Source organism: Ovis aries, chromosome 6 (genome assembly GCF_016772045.2).
Source record: "Ovis aries strain OAR_USU_Benz2616 breed Rambouillet chromosome 6, ARS-UI_Ramb_v3.0, whole genome shotgun sequence".
Lineage (NCBI taxonomy): Eukaryota > Metazoa > Chordata > Mammalia > Artiodactyla > Bovidae > Ovis > Ovis aries.
The window spans coordinates 60,648,150-60,661,840 of NC_056059.1; the positions used below are offsets into that span (position 1 = coordinate 60,648,150).

General features: G+C 42.9%; 1 protein-coding gene across 33 annotated transcripts in view; it reads right to left on the bottom strand.

Annotated features, from left to right (window-relative positions):
• Window positions 1-13,691, bottom strand: part of APBB2 (amyloid beta precursor protein binding family B member 2) — a 379,613-nt gene that overhangs the window by 219,302 nt on the left and 146,620 nt on the right. For 22 of the 33 annotated variants that reach the window (XM_060417054.1, XM_060417047.1, XM_060417039.1 and 19 more), the window contains one exon: window positions 8,425-8,544. The exons of the other annotated variants lie outside the window; for them this stretch is intronic. The gene's annotated coding sequence lies outside the window, so the exon portion shown is untranslated. The remainder of the gene's footprint in view (window positions 1-8,424; window positions 8,545-13,691) is intronic. 33 annotated transcript variants of the gene reach the window in all.

Here is a 13,691-nt window from a genome sequence, read left to right on the forward strand (position 1 = left end):
AAGCATTCTAAATGTCCTTTCCCCACCTCACTTCCCCTCTGCTCTCAGCCTCCCCGCTTCCCCTGCCTGCTCAAACAGGTGCATCTATTTACCCTCCCCTGGATCTCCCATGGGACCAGGCCACCCATCAATTTAACATTCAGTGGGTTCCCACTGCTCTGAGGAAATGATCTAAACCCCTCACCAAGGCCCTTGAGTCAGCTTTAGCCCCGCCTCCTTCCCCATCCTCATACCCCACCAAGCCCCACCACGCCCCTATGCCGGGCCCACACAGGCTCCCTTTCCACCCCTTGAACTGTCCATACTCCCACAGCCTGCACTGGGCTTTTCTCATTATCCACATGGCTAGGCTCGTCCCCTCCTTCAGATCACAGATCAAATGCCACTTCTCCAGGGACATCTTTCCCTATGTCACTCTGTGTCATGTGGGCCCTGCTCACTAACTCTCCATCATGCACGTTCCCCAGTCCATAATTACGTTCCCTGTCAGGGAGCTTCACCACTCTCTGTCTCCATCACCAGGATGAATGGAAGTTCCCAGGGAGCCGTGACCTTACCCGCCTTATTCAGGGCTGTGGCCTCAGAGCCCAGCATCCAGCAAGTGCTCCAGACTGCTGCCTCTGCCCCCTGCTTCCGGGACGGGCTGATGCGGCTGACCTCTAACTCCCATCTACATCACTAACACTCCAGGTGGTGGTTTAGTTGCTCAGTCATGTCTGACCCTTTGCGACCCCACGGACTGTAGCCCACCAGGCTCCTCTGTTCATGGGATATTCCAGGCAATACTGGAGTGGGTTGCCATTCCCTTCTCCAGGGGATCTTCCTGACCCAGGGATCAAACACAACTCCTGCTTTAGCTGGTGGATTCTTTACCGCTGAGCCACCAGGAAGCCCAACACCTCCATGTGCCCACCAAACAGACACTGCATCCTCAGAAGCTGTTCCTCTGCAATCTGGACCCTGGAATTCTCTCTCTCACCAGTAACATCTCTTGCTTGTAACCCTTTGCTACTCTCACATTGACTGGAGCAGGCAACACAGTGGTTAAGAGCACACACCCAGGAGCCTGACTCTGGGGTTCAAATCTCAACTCTATCACTTACTATGTAACCTTAAATAAGTTACTTATCTCATCTCTGCCTCAGTATCCTTGTCTGTAACTGAGTGATAACAGTACCATCTATGTCACAGAGACTTGGAGGATTACAAGAACACACCTGAAGTGCTCAGAATAGTGTCTGGCTATGTGTGTGTCAGTCATTAATAGTAACAAAAACAGGCATTATTATGAACATGCTTTGTTCTCACCAGGCTATGCACTCCAATGGACCCATACTGTGTGACCCCACGATCCATGAGTTCCTTCCATGATATCCCATTTCACGTGCCCTTCAAATACCACTGCAATCCCATAGCTGCTCTGCCATCTACATGATCAGAATCAGACCTATTCCCAACCTCTGTGTCTGATTGGAGAAAGATGTTCTCTACGTTTGATTTTTAGATCTTGAACTTCACTGATTATACATATCTTTACTAGCCTTCCTCTCCTCTAAATTGCTATATCACACAATTTGAGTCTACCTGATGCAGTTACTACCTTTAGTCATGTCTACCTATGAAAACATCAACTGTTTAAAGACCATATGTAACTCTTCTCAACCCTCCAGAAAACCAGCACAGCATTACGAGTATAACAGGTGTCGCATCAATGCATCTGTTGACTGGCTCTGATCACCTGTCCAGCCTTAACTCCACTCTGTCACTCAACCAGGAAAAAAAATAAAAAAGAGAAGTCTACTTTGGTGACTCAGATGCTAAAGAGTCTGCCTGCAACGCAGGAGACCCAGGTTCCATCCTTGGGACTGGAAGATTCCCTGGAGAAGTAAATGGCTACCCACTCCAGTATACTTGCATGATGAATCCCATGGACAGAGGAACCTAGGAGCCTACAGTCCATGGGGCTGCAAAGAGCTGGACACAACTGAGTGACTAAAGTTTTGCTTAAATTGGATCCTTCAATGTGAAAAACAGTGACTTCAAAAAAAAAAAAACAAAAAACTGTCTATCTCCTGATGTTCAGGAAATCCTCTTTACCCCTAACCAAGCCCCAGTCACAAGGATAAGATGGTAGCAGGTATGCATGATTTAGCCAAGTCATGGTGGATTTATTGGTATCAAACTCCAAATGAGCAATATATAACTTAAGCTTTTAGAGGAATGTTCTTGTATTCTAAGAGATGGGGATCAACTGTTTTTCCCCCATAATTGGACAGTCCCAAGAAAGAACTCAAAGGAGAAATCAAGAGTAAGCCCATGGATTTAAGTATTTTCCATAAAACTGAGAGAGAAAATGACTAAAAAGTCTAAATATAGCTTTAACAAAACATTCTTAACAGAGTATTCAAATAGCTTGCTAGTTCCTATTTTTATATACTCTCTTATCTATCTATCCATCCATCCATCCACATTCTCATACGAGGAAGGGCTAGAAGGTACAGATGCTAACAACAAACTGACCTGTCTCGTGAGTCTGATATATACCAAGTCATTCCTTTCCGAATTCTATGGGTTTCATTCTGCAATGGTTTTCATGACCTTCATTCAATTCACCCAAGTTCACTTCCCCAAAGAACAATTTCAAATTTGCATAAATGAGCAAATGTCCAAGAAACCTGGAAAAACAAATTCTATTTGCTTTGGCTTCAAAATTGCCCCCATAAAGTTGCTTATTTCTCTCCTTTCCTTTCCAGAGGCTCCCAGAAGATGGGTCTTAACGGCCCCAGTCTGGCTGGGACATTTTCGCCCAGTTACTCCCCTAGCAGAAAGTGCTGTGGCCACCTCCCAAGGATAACACAGCCTTCTTATCTCTCCCTGAGTCAAAGCCTGCCCACGTATCCATAAGGCTATCCATCCCCACCAACCCAATCCTCTTCACATGGGGTGTGAGGAAAAGGCTGCTCAGAACCCCTACAGGAATCCTAGACATGCAGGTACTCACTACACTCTACCAACAGGTTCCCTTGCAGCAAGAAAGCTAGTGTTTGGAAAGAGAAACGGGATGCACACTCAGCTCTCCAAGAACTATTCTGCCATGTTTTTCAGAGTCTCCTTCTGCAACCAACACAGACATCAAGCAGGCTTCCTTCCAGGATGTTGACTCCTACCACTGAAGACCTGACATGAGGCTACCTCGTTCCCTTCTCCCTGTTCCTGCAGAGGAAAGCACTAGATCACAGCATCCTTGTAAAAGGAGAACGTTTTTTTTTTTATGACAACAAAACAAGACCTCAAATCTCTAGCTCGGACGAAACAGATTAGAGAAGGATTTTTAAAAAAGAAAAACACTTACAAAGAAGGGATTTTAACTTGGATGACTGAACTTTGGACGATTACTTCTTCAGAGAAAGATAAATATATAGAAGTAACCTTTCTTTATTACTCGTAAAGTCAAGATAGAACCTTACTTACTAGGACATGAAATATGTTTCCATATTTATAAATAACCTAAAAATACTGCTAGGAGACAGGCCTCATAAAACAATTTCACAGCTTCAGTTCACATAACATCTGACAATCTATAGCCTAACCTACTGATTTCGAGCTGTGCACGGAAAGTGGTATTCCACGAAGAATGAGGTGTCCATCATTGAGACTGCAATTCACTAAACTACACAAGTGTGGTTACTCAGATACAAGGCAACTCAGTAAAAGGATCTGCAGAACACCCATCCACTGAAGTAATATTTATTTAACTTCTATTTCTATTTAAAGTTCTAAGGAAATAGGGATTATAATCAGATTATTCAAAAGGCTTAAAAATCCTTTAATCAGACTGCAGCGGTAAAGTTTATAGTCAATATGGTAAGCAAATAAGACAAAAAAGACTGCCTAATTCAAATACATGAAAAAACTAAATAAGATCTAACAACTTTTTAAATACAAAGAAAACAAGTCAAAATCATGAGAAATAAATCCCTGGGCTGGAACTTAAAATGGAAATCAGAGTCAGTGGAGAAAGCTGAAGCTTTGAAGACTTAAAGGCTGCTAGAGTTACTATCTGGAGAAGGAAATGGTAACCCAGTCCAGTATTCTTGCCTAGAGAATCCCAGGGATGGGGGAGCCTGGTGGGCTGCCGTCTATAGGGTCGCACAGAGTCGGACATGACTGAAGCGACTTAGCAGCAGCAGTAGCAGCAGCAGAGTTACTATCGGAGAAGGCAGTGGCAACCCACTCCAGCGTTCTTGCCTGGAGAACCCCATGGGCGGAGGAGCTTGCTGGGCTGCCGTCTATGGGGTCGCACAGAGTCGGACACAACTGAAGTGACGTAGCAGCAGCAGCAGCAGCAGCAGAGTTACTATATGATCCAGCAATCCCACTTCAGGGCATATATCTAGAGAAAACCCTAATTCTAAAAGATACATGCACCCCAAAGTTCACTGCAGAACTATTTACAATAGTCAAAACATGGAAACAACCTAAATGTCCATCAACACAGGAATGGCTAAAGTAGACATGATGCGTATATACAATGGAATATTACTCAGCCATGAGCTTCCCAGGTGGCGAAATGGCAAAGAATCTGCCTAACAATGCAAAGGTTACAGGAGGTGGGGGTTCAATTGCTGGGCTGAGAAGATCCCCAGAGAAGGAAATGGCAACCTATTCCAGTATTCTTGCCTGGAAACTTCCATGGACAGAGGAGTCTGGTGGGCTGCAATTCACAGGGTCACAAAGATTTGGACACAACTAAGCGATTCATGGGGTTGCAAACAACACGACTGAGCGACTGAACTGAACTGAAGGAGATCCAACCAGTCCATTCTAAAGGAGATCAGTCCTGGGTGTTCTTTGGAGGGAATGATGCTAAAGCTGAAACTCCAGTACTTTGGCCACCTCATGCGAAGAGTTGACTCATTGGAAAAGACCCTGATGCTGGGAGGGATTGCAGGCAGGAGGAGAAGGGGACGACAGAGGATGAGATGGCTGGATGGCATCACCAACTCGATGGACATGAGTTTGAGTGAACTCCGGGAGTTGGTGATGGACAGGGAGGCCTGGCGTGCTGCAATTCATGGGGTCAGACACGACTGAGCGACTGAACTGAACTGAAGCACCCATGCATTACTCAGCTATAAAAAAAGAATGAAACAATGCCATTTGCAACAATAATGGATGAACCTATCATGCTAAGTGAAGTTAGACAGACAAAGACAAACATCATATATCACATACGTGGAACCTAAACATTTGGTACAAATGAACTTATTTACAAAACAATAACAGACTCGTAGACTTAGAAAGCAAACTTATAATTACCAAAGGGGAAAGATGCAGGGGAGGGATAAATTAGGAATTTGGGATTAACACATACACACTACTATATATAAAATAATCAATACAAACATGCTGCTGCTGAGTCACTTCAGTCGTGTCCGACTCTGTGCGACCCCATAGACGGCAGCCCACCAGGCTCCCCCATCCCTGGGATTCTCCAGGCAAGAACACTGGAGTGGGTAGCCATTTCCCTCTCCGATGCAGGAAAGGGAAAAGTGAAAGTGAAGTCGCTCAGTCATGTCCTACCCTCAGCAACCTCATGGACTGCAGCCTACCAGGCTCCTCCGTCCATGGGATTTTCCAGGCAAGAGTACTGGAGTGGGGTGCCATTACCTTCTCCGTATAAACACGCTACTATACATAAAATAGATAATACTGTAGAGCACAGGGAACTCTATGCAATGTTTTGTAATTACCTACGTGGGAAAAGAATCTGAAAAAGAATGGATTTATGTATATGTATAACTGATTCACTTTGCTCTACACCAGAATCTAACACAACACTGTAGAACAACTATCTTCCAATATAAAATAAAAATCAAATTAAAAATTTCTATATTAAACATATATTACTTGCATGATTTTTAAAGCACTGTTTCTATATTATTATACTTTTTCTATATGAAGTTCTCTCTTAGGGCCTTCAGATTACCTGTAGTTACTGGGTTCAAATAACGGATAAGAAAAGGAGATTTGAGACAGATATCAGCATCATTTGATGTTGAATCTTTTAGGCTTCTAAGACCATATTACTGAAAGATATGGCGTGGAGAACAGATAAGCGCACAATATCTAAATAAGTGATCACCCAAGGGATGACCAGGTCACTAGAAAGTCTGGCGGGAGGAAAGAGCACAAGCAGAAGGCAATGAGTCTAGGCTCAAACTGCGACTCTGCACTGCCAAGTTACTCTGCTGCTTCAAGCCTCAGTTTTCTCATCTGTGAAATGAGGATGATAATATGAACTTTCCAAGGCATATCCCACTTGAAGCAAAGAACTTCTAGTAAAGTCACGACGCAGAGAGTGGCACAGGGTAGAACAAACAAAATCCATGTCTTTCATCGCTGAGAACAGAGGAAGTCAAGGAGAGAAGGCCAAAAGAAATAATCGTATGTGCCTATTACTGTTGAAACTTCTTAAATGGCAATTCCTTAAGAAAGGGAGGAAATGTCCACACTGTGAGTGGGAGAGAAGGAAGGGCAGGAGAGCCAGGGCAGGCGAGCAGTACTGATGGCCCTCGAGGCCTTGCTCACACCCTCTTGGGCTTGGCCCAAATGAGCAGGTCAACACTTGTGAATTTCCTAAGGTAATTCACTTCTTCTGCCCCAAGAACCCAAATTTTTAAATTTTAACCATTTTAAAGGAAGAAGTTCCTTGAAATATATTAGACTGAACCATAAGCAATCATGGGCTTCCCTGGTGGCTCAGTTGGTAAAGAATCCACCTGCAGTGCAGGAGACCCAGGTTCAGTCCCTGGGTGGGGAAGATCCTCTGGAAAAGGGAATGGTTACCTACTTCAGTATTCTTGCCTGGAGAATTCCATGGCCAGAGGAGCCTGGTGGGCGATAGTCCATGGGGTCACAGAGTCAGACATGATGTGGCGACTAAATCACCACATAAGCAATCAGCATTTTTGTAGGTCAAAGACAGTTGAATATTAGCAATTTCATATGGTTCAATTGTAGTACATGCCTTCAAAATATTTCTATGGCAGAGATAGGCAACATTTTTTCTTAACAGGTCAAATTGTGGATATTTTAGGCTCTGAGGGCCAAGAAGCAAAAAACAAAGATTAGGCAGGTAGCCATTCAAAAATATAAAAACCCTTGTTAGTCCCTACAAAAACAGGAATGGGCTGGATTTGACTCAAGGGCCACCCCTTGCCAATCTCCGTTTTACAGTATCACAAGGGTAAACTTTTTCTGATTATGTTCACTATGAAAATCGCTGATTTTAGGGTAATACAGTGATGCCCTTGAAGGATACAAAAGTGGACGTGTAAAGGCCATTGCTCCCACCCAGTGGCTCTAACACTGGTGTGCTTGGTCTGAGCCCCGACTCTGCTGTCAGCTCTCCCTTCCGCTACTTCTTCTAATGACCTGGCTTATTTTAGAAGCAATTGTCTGGAGGAAGGGTTGAGGGTGGTTCTAACTTTTCTATGAAGGCAAAAAAAAAAAAAAAAAAGGAAATGTACAAGGAAATGGGGCTTAAGGGTGACTATGAATAAACATAGCTATGGAAGGATGGGGAGCACAAGCACTCCAAGGAATTACCCAAAGCACATCCCTGATTTGAAGCCAAAACTCCAGAGGTCCAAAGGATGCAAAAAAAAAAAAAGTAAATACCTAAAGAGCTTGCCTAAGGTTTAGAGACTAAAGTGGGCAAAAAATAAGTCTGAGACAGACTATACTTTATAGAAATAAGAGATCATTAAATGTGCAACGATCATGTTTCTCCTAAGTTAATCAGAGTGGGATCAAACAGGAAAAGGCTGCGTTTGTGGACATTCCCAAAAGACTAATACTGGAAAAAGGGAACTCTTGTGAGACACAGTAAGTCATCACTGGGGAATCAACACTTTGCTCCTATGGAGAATGGTAAGATATTAGAGTTGGGAACTCTCTCGCCAACATGTATTCAACAATGACATACCCTGAGGACCACTTCTGGGTCCATGAATTTTTTAATTTCAAAGGTATTTTTAAAGTCACTGGGAAGTAGTTCTAATTTATGGCATTGCTATTGTTTCAAATGTTATATATTGCAATGAAAAAGGAAAGCTTCAACAAACAAGCAAAAAAAACAAACAAACTACCTATGTGTAAGTGAATACACTGAAACAGAAAAGAGAGACTGCTGATACACACTTCTGGTCTGTCTTATAGGGCCACTGGTTTATAAAAATCCTAATTTAGGTACCATTTCCCATAATTCAATATTAAAAACTTACCCTAGAGCAATCCATTCTCCTGCATTTCTGAATACTCTCATGTATAGCTTATAAACCTTCACCAGTTCAGTACCCTGCCATATTCTACACGGAAAATTAAAGGGGGGAAAAAGAGAGAGACAAATCCCATACGTACATGAGCTGCCTGGATGACAGTGAGCCTCTGGGTACCGTCTGCCCATAGCGACGACCAGTCAGCACATTGTCAGGGACCCCAGCAGTTTCCAAGTACTCAGGAAAGACTGAGATGGTTAAGCTGTTATAGGAGGGAGACAAAAAGAAAAGGAAAAAAAAAGCAGAAATTAAAAAAAACAGATTTAGGATAATGATTGCATTTTTTTTTCATTAAAATGCTAATGATGACCACAAATTTTCAGATAACCAGGTTGATGAATTATTCATGGTCACATCCAAGATGAAGTCTCCCTGCCATTGCCGGAAGGCCCAGAGCTTGCTGATAATTAGCATGTGGTCCCTCTACTGAGTGTGACAGAAACACAGGTGACCACAAGCCTGTCCATCAGCGCTGGCCCTCAGTGGCCCCCATAAGAAGACCAGACGACCCCACCCACACGGATTCCTTCTAATCTCACTCTGCCTTCACATCAAGGAACAGCACTAGCCTGGCTCTCTGCTGTGACATCTAAACTCATAAACCTATAAAAACTTGAAAAGCTTGAAAGAAGACATGAGATTTTCTGTATTGAGCAACAAAAAAATCTAATTTTTTTAAACTTTTCATTGAAGTAAAACATACAGAAAATGACACATACCACACATGGACAGCTCAATGAATTTTCTTAAACTGAACACACCAGATCAAAACCCAGAAGTCCCACTTCGTGCCCCCCTGTAAAGGTACTACTATGCAGGGATTACTTTTGCCCAGTTTGGTAGACAAATTGATTCACTGTCCTTATCAATTTTTCACTTAAAAATCATTCGTTGGACACCTCCTATATGCGAAGCACTGTGCTAGGCTCGAGAGCTACAGAGATAAGACACTGTCTCTGTCTTTTAGGAAAGCAAAGTCTACTGGGACCGAGAAATACACACAAATGATCCCCAATGGGCAGTGGGATGCACACAGTGACTCAGATTCATGGCAAGCAGCCCAGAAATAGAGAAGCAGGGAAGACTTGCAAATACAAGGGATGCCTAGCATGTCCTCAGGCTGAGCAGGACTCAGCCAAGTGGGGAGTGGGAGACCGGACAATGGAAAAGGCAGAAGTAAGAAACTGCATAGTGTAATTCAGTGTTGCTAGACTCTCCAGGGTGAAGCCAGGAAACCTTTGAACTGGCTGCAGAGAGCCACTGATGGATCAGATCTGAGTTTCAGATACATTACTTTCTGCATGGATTCACAGAGGGCAGAGCAGAGGCAAGGAGACCAGAAGGGCCAGTTTGGTTGTCAGGTAGGAGAGGAACGGGCAAGATTAGGGCATGGAGGTAGGTGGGGAAGGAAAAAGGGGAGAAGAGTTAGTACTTGAAACATCCAGACACTAAAAGAAGAACAACATGGTACTTGACTCCACGTGGGTGGATGACAGTGACAAGAGAGGTAAAGAATACTAGTGAGTGAACATGTTTAATACGCAAGACAATGGGTTTAGTTTGGTGCATTAGAAATTGAGATGTAGAAGATTTGGGTGAGGACTTCCAGATGTTCTTGAGTGTGAAGGCTGGCGAAGAAACCTGAGCAAAACATAAAAGTGGTTATTACATAGAAAGTAGCAGAAATTAGATTGGCGGGCGAGATCACTGAAGGAATATGGGTAGAGAGAGACAACTGGAGGATTAGTGCTAAAAGCAGAAGCCTAGAGAACACAATGATAGAATGGGGAGAGGAAGAAGGCCTTGTGGAAAAGATCAAAGAAGATAGTCAGAGAGGTACCACGGAAGACAATGAGGTGATTAAAGATAAGAAATGAAAAATACAGCTTTGGATTTGACACTTCAGCAGCCATGGGCCACCTTGATTGAAGGTGGTTTCATTGAGTGGTGGAGGCAGAGATAACAGCAAGCGAGAGAAGAGAAAGGAGAATGAACCTTTGGAAGAGACTGGTGCTAACGGAAGTACACTGATTAGCTAAAGCAATCAGTAGAGAGAGAAAGGGTAAGAGTTCAAGAGGGAGAGGTAAGGACAGGATAATGACCCAAAGAAGGTGGGTAAAAGGGTCAAGAAGACAAATGAAAGAACTGACCTTAAGAGGAGGCGGAATCCACAACCCTCTGACATTAGAAGAACATTAGAACTAAAGGAATAAAACAAATCTGGTTATGGTAAGTTTGAAGGTAACAGCATTGGTGGGATATCAGAGGCAATGGGCCAAATGACATGAACATTGTAGATGAAAGAGTTGCCATGGCTCTTTGCGAAGAATAAGTTGACACACAAATGGTTTGATGCCACAGATCTTGAAAATCTTGGTATTGGACTATCCTCTAAAATTAAAGTAGTCTAACCCTGTTTTAAGGTAAATAAACATAGCCAGTATGAATCAAGACAGGAAGGGGCATTTGCAAGATCAGCACACCCACAGCAGAACCTATCAGTACTAAAAGAAACAGCACACGAGCAAAAGATTCAGATGAATTCTCTTCTTAAAAGGATTTTCGATCTCAGTGCCAACCTTTCCAAAGATTTACACATAGTTTCATTAAGTGAAACCACAACCTACTATCCTATAGGCTTCTTAAGATGCTTCCATTCAGACACCTTCTAACATGAAGTCATGGCAACTCAAAGAAAAGGCAAGAGGAGGAGGCTGGCGCTGGCAGTGGCACCTGCCCGTGATTTCCTAGTGAAATGTCCCTTAAGATGTCACCGTGTTCCAGTCTCTTGCCCACGCTTCCACCTCAGCTTCTGCCGAGTCTGGAAGTGGGTGGAGTAACTCGGCTCTTGAAAAGAGCTCCAACAATGCCAAGCGTAGCAAGGTTCATTAGAAAGTCTAATGCGATGGAAAACACCTTATAAAGTAGCTTTTCTGTTCTCCAAGCAACCTTTGTGATCTCACAAACTCCAAGGCTGCTCCTGAACTAGTCTGTTTTGGTTACATGACCATATCTACTGGCCATCGTTGAAGGATGACAGAATTTCAGAATTGTAGATAAACACATGATTATCCTTAAAGTCAGCCAGGACAGAGAAGGTTACAGAGCCATTGGATGCCTACGGACTGTGCCATTCATCTCTGCCTTCCGGGGCACAGGGGATACAGCAAGCAGTCCATAAATATGGAGTCAATCGATAAACCAATACATAAGTGAAGAGTTCTCACAACCAGGAGATAAAAAGGCCAATTAAATGGTGAGGACAGAATTACTCTTTCTATTCCTTCCTTTCCCACCCTGATGTCAGAGCCAAGCTGCAAATCACTTTCCATCGCACTCACTTTCCTCTCCACAGAAGAAACTCTTTATGAACTCATAAATAAATATTGTGTAAGTAAGAGAGTTCAGAAATCATGAAAAACAATATGCCTTTTAAAAGGGAAAATAAGTAGGTGCGAACATTTTGTGCATACGAAGAAATAGAAATTGCCCACTTTACATCCATCTGCCTTCTCTGTCACCCTTCAGTGAGAAGGACAGAACATCATTACTCTTAACAGCAGGGTGCCTTTCCTCCTACTGCTCATTCACACAGCCACCCGCTCAGCTTCAACCCACTGGGGCAACAGATCCTAATGAGATAATCAAGTCTCGCTTCCTTAAAAATTCTGATCCTGACATGTATTTGTATTATTCATCATCTCACTTCTTTTATGGCACATAAGCTCTGAGGTATCACTGATCGCAGTGAACACATTTCAAGAAGCACACTGCACTACTGTCTGGAGACAACTTTAAGGACAAAGTTCCCAAAAGGAAGTAATTGTAGGTGGTTGTTTTGTCTGTTAGTATGCACTCTGTGCCATGCTTCTGAACTGATAAAAAATCACTTGGTAACTTGGTCCTGGAACACTGACTTGTTTCTGCCCCTCTGAACAGCAACACATCGAGAAGGAAACAGATCCAGAACACTGCCATCTTTTTTCTATTCTTGATTAAGGATCTAGGAGACCAGGGCTTCCCTGGTGGCTCAGTGGTGAAGAATCTACCTGCCAATGCAGGAGACACGGGTTCAATCCCTGTTCCAGGAAGATCCCACATGCTGTGGAGCAACTAAACCCATGACCACAACGAAAGAGCCTGTGCTCTGGAGCCCACAGGCCACAATTACCAAGCCCTTGCGCTGCAACTACTGAAGTCTGAGTAGACTGGAGCCTGCACAAGAAGCCACCACAATGAGAAACCAGAGCCCCGCTACTAGAGTAGCCCCCCGCTCGCAGCAACTAGAGAAAAGCCAGCACAGCCAAAAATACATTAATTATTCAAAAAGAGAAAAAAGAATCCGGGAGACCAAGATGAACAATACACTATGCACTTGAATGCAAGCCACCAAGGAGAGGAAAGGAATATTTATGCCAGTCACAAAGTGTTTAGTGTGCAACTTTTTAATTACTATATTTATGATACTATCCATAATATATTCACTAACACAAATGCTCTCTACAGGGACATTAATCCTCAACAAATACATTAACGCTTCCCTTCTCTCCCCCAAATTCTTATTATGCTGACATGGGGCAAAAATGCCAAGAATTCTCTCCAAAATAAACATTCCATGTCAACAAGCACTTGTTCTGCTATCTCCCTTTCTAACCATTTTATGATAACATAATCACTTTACTTAAGGACTTGCTGCTATTGCCCTAAAAGACAAATTTGTAAGTGAAATATTTTCCTATGAATGATGAATCCATATATTCCTACATTTTCAATGTAACATCTTTTTTGCTATGAAGGCGAGTTCAAGCTACTAGAAAGTCGGTTATGCTAAATTCTATAACTCATAATTCTCTGGTATCACCCTGCATTATAATACTGTATAATTTCTGCTTTTTAGAAACCTCAAGGAGTAAGACATGATTATGATGAAGATTTTCATAATAGCTAAAGGACAACCCATTTAAGTAATAAAACGGGTTTCATTTCAATCATATTGGATTTTTTTTCCCTAGAAGATAATGCCTTCTCAGAAAGTCCAGAAAATGATTAGTCTCTGGTGGCACAGAATCATCAATATGCCTATCAATTATCTTGCTCTATTAGAACATGAGAAAGATTGACTGAGGAAAAGACAGGAGCCCTGTGGATACTAAGCAGATGCTCAGTTTCTACCAGCATGAACTGGATGGGGAGTTCCTACCAAAGCAACAGGACATTCTGGGAACCAAAGGGAAGAGGCTGCTGAAATTCAAACACCAAGGAAAAGGAGAACCAAAGGTGAAAACTGAGTCACAGATCCAGGTCTAGGTCTAAGTGCAGTCAGGCTGAGTGGAAGATGAATGGATGGGA